Source organism: Staurois parvus, unplaced genomic scaffold (genome assembly GCF_062004578.1).
Source record: "Staurois parvus isolate SC_StPar_1 unplaced genomic scaffold, SC_StPar_1.0 ptg000870l, whole genome shotgun sequence".
NCBI classification, from domain to species: domain Eukaryota; kingdom Metazoa; phylum Chordata; class Amphibia; order Anura; family Ranidae; genus Staurois; species Staurois parvus.
This window is the reverse complement of record NW_028318666.1, coordinates 433173-440954: the sequence shown is the minus strand read 5'-3', so window position 1 is coordinate 440954 and position 7782 is coordinate 433173. Positions and strand designations below refer to the sequence as shown.

Sequence of the window (7782 nt, the reverse complement as noted above, 5' to 3'; positions counted from 1 at the left end):
GGATGTGTAATGGTGAGCTATGATATATCCAAAGATAAGAAGGTCAGGACATGCCACTGAACCTTGAATGGGAACTGGGGTGCTTAGAGTATGTCAGTTGTCATGCGTAAGACGTGAATGTTGAAGTAGGAGAGAAGCGTATGTAGAGGAGATAATCAAAGAAGAAGGAGAAGGATCAGGGAGATAGGTAGATCTATTCAGAAGGAGAAAAAAGTTGCGAAGGAAGCTAGTATGGAGAAAAGATGGAGAAAAAAAAAAAAGAAAGAGGTGGGAAAATGATGTTGGAACGGGCCAGAGGATCCCCTCCCAAGAAGTCATTAAGAATATTTGGTAATGAGCCGAGCGCTGTGGTTTGAGAGAAAAATAGAGCTAGAGGCGACTCCCTGTATCAAAAAGTGATATACGTGTTGTGAGTCCTCGCTGAGTAAGGGTGGGGGGAGAAGTTATAAAAGAATGTGCGATGAAAATGAAGTATAAAGAAAATGGTAAAGGAAGTAGATGAAAGGAAATGTGGCTTGGTTGCCTAGGTTGGCTAGAAGTGGTGTGAGAGCAACAACAAACGAGTATTGTAAATGTTTTAGATATAGTCATGCACACCTTAAATCCTCATAAATCAAGACAATAAGTCCAGGTTTACTGGATCATGTTTCCAGATTGGGGCATCACAGAAGAGCCATGAAGGAAAAACCGATGCTCTGTGGTTGGAAAGGATTTTTGAACATAGAGTCTCCATTTTCGATTATATTGATCCTCACCGTGCTGGAGGGATGAGGTGAGGAAGTGAAGCTGGTCCAGACGAAGAGGTGCATTAAGAGCTGACTTGACATCCGAGATATTAGGAGGACTGTTGGAGACCCACTTTTTCAATATGGCTCTCCTCGCGACCATCAGGCAAGAGGACAGCCACGGTTTTGTGGCTCGGAGAATGGCAAGCTGAAGTGGATGAGCCCCTGTGGAGACCGATTCCAAGTTGCCGAAGAGAAGAGGTAAAGGGTCCCTTGGTAGTTTTAGAGAAGTGATGAAGGCGATATAGCTGAGTAGTTGGGACCAAAAAGTAGATATTAGTTGGCAATCCCAAAATCTGTGTTTTAGCGAAGGTTTATAGTGTCCACACAAAGGGCAGGTAGAGACCGAGGGATTCCCACGGACATATAGGCATGGCATATAGGCATGGTGCATTAACTTTAATTGTTGCTCCTGCCAGAACTCATTGGAGTTGAAGGCACAGGTACTGTTGAAACCAGTGAGAATTTGATCCATTGAGAGTGTATTGTCAAAGTCTCTGATCCAAGGAGAAGTAGGAGTGGAGGCCTCTAGAGGGTGCACATAGTGTAGGTTTAATGATTCATAAATATGGGATATCTTGTATTTCCGATTTCTAACTAAGATATCTATGAACGAGGAACGGAAGCGACTAGATTTAACCAATGTTATCTTGTTCACATAATTACAAACTTGCAAAACATACAAAAAATGATGAGGAGGTAGATTGAAAGAAGTTGAAATCTGAGAAAAAGATAAAGGAAAGCCAGAGGCCGTATCGTATAATTGGCTAACTAGTTTGAGGTCCCTTTCCAACCATAGATCATAAGCTGCGTGTTGTTGAGGGACAGAAAAAGCAGGATTATGATGTATGGGGAGAAAACGAGAAACCCATGGGGATAAAAATATGGAACGCTTCACGAATTTGCGTGTCATCCTTGCGCAGGGGCCATGCTAATCTTCTCTGTATCGTTCCAATTTTAGTATATGTGCTGCCGAAGCAAGCACTTGTTTTACCTTTTAACTGCCAGATCCATTTTTTGCTTTTTTCAATCAATATATCACCTACCAAGACAACCACAATGGCAACGGCCGTACCCTGAGGACGTGCTGACGTCACGCTGCCGTGTCCGTGATTCTGAGCGGCGGCCATCTTGGTATGTGATATATTAATTGTTCCACATGGAATGTTTTTATGGATAACTTTTATGACTATTAAACTACTACACTATATACCAACCCCTGGGCTCCGTGTGGTGAGCATCTCTCCGTAGGACCTAACCGGACTGGTAAAGTTGCTGGAGAGTGGATGGCATAGATCTCATGATATACATGCTACTGACCAAGTAGCTCTTGGTGAGTACATAGTGGTGGAGGACCTTGCACTGGATACAGAGCACTTTGTGGGATTGCACAATACCTGTCATGATTGACATCACAATTTTACAGATACATAGATTTACATTGGGAGGACTTTATTGTACAGGATTCTGTTGTTGGCTATACTGCAACACATTTACATTTCATTTGTTTTGTTTTCTTTCACTGTTTTGTTTCATTATTCACTTTTATATTTTTCTTATGCCCTGCACTGCTTTTCATTTGCTCTGGTATAGAGATTTTGTCACTAACTTTTTGTGCCAGCTGCTTCCGTATCTATATTCCGTATCCATATTCCGTATCCATATCTATATTCCGTATCCGTATCTATAATCCGTATCTATATTCCGTATCTATATTCCGTATTCGTATCTATATTCTGTATCCGTATCTATATTCCGTATCTATATTCCGTATCCGTATCTATATTCCGTATCTATATTCCGTATCTATATTCCATATCCGTATCTATATTCCGTATCTGTATTCTGTATCTATATTCCGTATCTATATTCTGTATCCGTATCTATATTCCATATCCGTATCTATATTCCGTATCCGTATCTATATTCTGTATCTATATTCCGTATTCGTATCTATATTCTGTATCCCGTATCTATATTCCGTATCTGTATCTATATTCCGTATCCGTATCTATATTCCGTATCCATATTCCGTATCCATATCTATATTCCGTATCCGTATCTATAATCCGGATCTATATTCCGTATCTATATTCTGTATCCGTATCTATATTCCATATCTATATTCCATATCCGTATCTATATTCCATATCCGTATCTATATTCCATATCTATATTCAGTATCCGTATCTATATTCCATATCTATATTCCATATCCGTATCTATATTCCATATCCGTATCTATATTCCATATCTATATTCCGTATCCGTATCTATATTCCGTATCTATATTCCGTATCTATATTCCATATCCGTATCTATATTCCATATCTATATTCCATATCCGTATCTATATTCCATATCCGTATCTATATTCCATATCTATATTCCGTATCCGTATCTATATTCCGTATCTATATTCCGTATCTATATTCCGTATCTATATTCTGTATCCGTATCTATATTCCATATCTATATTCTGTATCTATAGCGCTCGCCGTTTACAGTTGAATTTGTATATTACTGATCTCAGATATGTTTATTTAGAGATCCTTGCTGTACTTATATCTCCTGAAGAAGATCTAAAAGTGGAATGACTGAAACGCGTCGGATGATTTGGGAATGTTGTATTTTTGCAGCATAAGGGAACACATCCCACAGACAGTGTTTTTAACCTCTTGCCAGAGGATTTACCCCCTTAATGCACTAATTCAACTGATAATTGTGCGGTCATGCAATGCTGCACCCAAATGAAATTTACATCCTTTTTTTCACACAAATAGAGCTTTCTTTCGGTGGTATTTGATCACCTGTGCGCTTTTTACTTTTTGCTCTATAAACAAAAAAAGACTGAAAATTTTGAAGAAAAACAATATTTTTTACTTTTGGCAATAAAAATATATAGTAAACTCAAAGTTAGTTATAAATTTAGGCCAAAATGTATTCTGCTCCATGTTTTTGGTAAAAAATCCCACTAAATGTATATTGATTGCTTTGTGTGACGTTATAGAATCTACAAACTATGGTATAGATAATGGAATTTACACCATTTTGTTTGCTGTGCAGCGCTGCACTAGTTTAAAGGATAATTGCGTGGTCATGGTGCATAAATCAAATTTATGTTCTTTTTTCACACGAATAAAGCTTTCTTTTGGTGGTATTTGATCACCTGTGCGCTTTTTATTTTTGGTGTTACAAAAAAAAAAAAAGCTTTGAAGAAAAAAAATGTTTTTGAAAAAAACAATATTTTCTCATTTTGGTCATAACAAATATCCAAAAAAACTAAAATTTTGTCATAAATTTTTGCCAAAATATATTCTGCTACATATATAAAAATTAAAATAAATAATATAAACCCTGGTGAATTATATTAATAGCAGATCATTATATTCCAAAGTCTACATCATTGCACCTTTAGAATGTAGTCCTGGGAAATAATTATTAAATAGGAGCTGCTATTATACAACAAAAACCCAAAATATATCAAATATGTGAAAATAAATAAATATAACCACAATAATAGTGCTCACAAAATCACAACTGAAAAAATAAATAAATAAATAAAATAATAATAATATTAATCCACCACCAAATGAAATATAATGTGTAAAAAAAAAAAAAAAAAAAAACTAAACTCAGTAATGGATCCTCAGTAAAGTCCATTAAATAAAGTCCATATAGAGCATATATGATCTTCAATCAAAGAAGCTATCTTAGACTTTCCTTCACCAATAGATAATCCAGTGCTCAACACCCCATCAAAGGGAAAACTCACCAGAAACTGGTGAAATACCAGCATATCTTTATGAACTCAGTAGATGTGATAGACTAAGTAGCATATAATTTTTTATTGTGAACTCCATAGGTCACATGTGAACAAAGTAAGGAACACTCTCCATAGTGTAATACTGTTTCAGAAATTTTATTCCAACAAATTACCCCATAAAAACCGCACTCACATGTAAGTACATCAAAAAGTCTTGTATGTTTAAAATCTTTCCCACAGCAGTGCTTAATACACTGCTTCCTGTATACACAGTGGTGTCTCACCAGCCTGCAACAGATGACACAGTTGCAGTCATGTGGTTCGGACACGTGATATGGCGTACGTGACAATGTCACTGCTGGATCACGCCTACTTGTCACACAACTTTGTCCGAGGGTGTGATCAGCAGTGGATTATGCAAGCTCCTTAAGATCCGCCCCCATTCTCATTGGTTAATTGTATTGGTAAAACCTTAATGAAATCACAACAGTACAACAGTATGATAATCTCGCGAATGATTGGCTCAATAGAATACCATTATCAAAAGGGAATCGGAGCCATTCCTTAGTGCCATCTTGTGTATGATCAAGAAATGACAGCAGAATACATTTAAATCATACAGGTACCAATACACATGACTAAACAATCATATTAACCCTAAATAATCTCAGATCAAATAATGAAACAATTAAAATACATTAAATTAAAACAAAATAGTAATACAATAAAATACAATACAATGAAATACAATAATTCCGAATAAAATAAAATTCACAAACCTGCATCCTATCAATAATCACTAATAAAACAATTTAAATCTAGTTCAGCATTTAAACCATTAGGGGATAGGGCCTCAGTCATATATATCCATCTAGTTTCACACGTTGACAATTCCCTAATTCTATTAGAACCTCGCCTTGCCCTTGGGACAAATTCTACACCCCAAAACGTAATGACGGTAGGATCACGGTTATGATATTTTCTAAAGTGCATAGATACACTATGATATTTATAGCCCTTCATTATATTTTTAATATGTTCAAGTATTCTAATTCTTAAGTGCCTTTTAGTTCTCCCAACATAAATGAGGCCACAAGGACATTCTAAACATATACTACATGAGTGGATAATAATAAAAAAAGGCTCTGCCTGTTGTATAGTGAACAATACATTTAGTGGCTTGACCAAATTCCAATCCAAATCCAATGGAAGGGAATTTCAAATAGTCACAATTATCACTTGTGAGTCCACTCATGTAGTATATGTTTAGAATGTCCTTGTGGCCTCATTTATATTGGTAGAACTAAAAGGCACTTAAGAATTAGAATACTTGAACATATTAAAAATACAAGGAAGAGCTATAAATATAGTGTATCCATGTACTTTAGAAAACTCCATAACCGTGATCCTACCGTTCATTGAGAACGCATAAACAAAATGTGCAAAGACACATAAAAAAGTGTGTTATACCCATTCTTTAGGGGTTTCCATAATAAAAGTCTATGGGGCCAAAAGCTCACAGTCCTGCCATAAGAAAGTTCCTGCATGGCACTTCACTTCTGGGCTCTGTGGTCTCAGAACTGGCATGACGGGTCCCATTGGGTAGAGGAGAGGGAGATAAATGAAAGTCCATTCACTGGTCTCTCCTACCTAGCAATGTGTAAAATGTCACTTCCAGGTCCGGCTGTTACTCTCCCGGCACCTATAGTTGGGGAAGAAGCTAGGGGAGCACAACCTGTACTCCATGAGCTGCAATTGGTTGAAGTTGATTATGATGCACGGTAATAACCTACTATATATTGAGGTGTGATTTAGCACACATTCATTGGCTGTCTGAAGAGTAAGGATTGAGCCAATCAGGAGTCAGCAGCTGAGATGATCAGATCTGTGTATCTACACAAAGAAACTAGGACCAACCAATGTATAATGAAGTACATTTATTATCAGTAAGTACAGAGATATGCACACACACCAGCAAATGGCAAACATAAACAACAAGTGACCCACAACCAAAAATGCCTAAGTAACAGAAGCCTAGCAAACCAACTATATACAATATGTACAAATATATACAGTATGGGAAGCAAGAGTACCAGGGGCAATGCAAGAAGAAGGGGGATCAGGACTGGCTACAAGAACAAGGTGAGGATCAGTAAGGGTGCAAAAATAGTTCAAGAGCAAGATGGATCTGGCAGCAAGCAAGGCAATGAAAACACTAACACTGACATTTAGTTTATTCCAAAATACATATGTAACCCACAGAGGATCTTTCACATAACAGCTGCAAGTTTGAAAACGTAAAATCATTTGGTTGTATTAGTTGTTGCCATAAATGATATATACAGGTCTGTGCTCCCAGATACACAGCAACATAAAATATGATTGGCAGACATATAATAATAGCAGAGTAGATAGGACCGCACTGACTGGGAGGTCACCGAGATATAGAACACTGACAATGACAGGGAGCATTTTGGGTGGACTGCCCCTTTAACAAATGTTGTATCCCAATATTCAGTGGATGGAAATATGAACCGTACATTATGAGGATGGAAGTCAGAACTCTTCATCCTGTTTTCTTTCTTTATATAAAACATGATCAAATCTTATTTAGAGGTATTCAACTAAAACATTGGATAATTCTTTTTTAATTATATTTTTATTATAGTTTTATATACAAAAACATTTTTTTCACAACATATTCCTGTAAAAAGCGAGCCCTTCACTTTTTTTTAATACAATCTATAATCCAGCCATTAATATTATGAGAGCATCGCCTTAATACTTATACACCTCCTATGTTAAAGTTCTTAAATCACAGCCTTACATAAAGAAAACACGCACACCAAAAACATTCAAAGCAAAATATAATTTGCTTGTTTTCTCCTTCCACCACCCCCGCAAGCCCCCCTATGCTCCATTCAGGGGCATATACCCCTCCATGTCCTCTAATCAGCTTTACTTATTATTGTAGCCGTATTGCCCACCAAAATCTATTCCCTCAGCTCCAAGGATGCACAAAAAGATATCCACGGAGACCATATTGCAGAAAAATTCTCATCATTATCTCTTAACATTGCATGCAGTTAGTTCCTCCATTCTCCAAAGGTATTGCATTTCCTCTACCCATTCCACTATTTTAGGGCAGTCTGGGTACCTAGGTGTGTTTTACATCTCCAACATTTGTTTGATGTTTGTGGGAATATTCTGTGCTTACTGGGTATTGGATCC

General features: G+C 36.9%; 1 non-coding gene across 1 annotated transcript; it reads right to left on the bottom strand.

Moving 5' to 3' along the window:
• Nucleotides 1-1663: 1663 nt before the first annotated feature.
• LOC149443198 (U6 spliceosomal RNA) lies at nucleotides 1664-1770 on the bottom strand. The gene has a single exon (XR_016306690.1). It is a non-coding gene; the product is annotated as a U6 spliceosomal RNA (small nuclear RNA).
• Between the last annotated feature and the right edge of the window lie 6012 nt (nucleotides 1771-7782).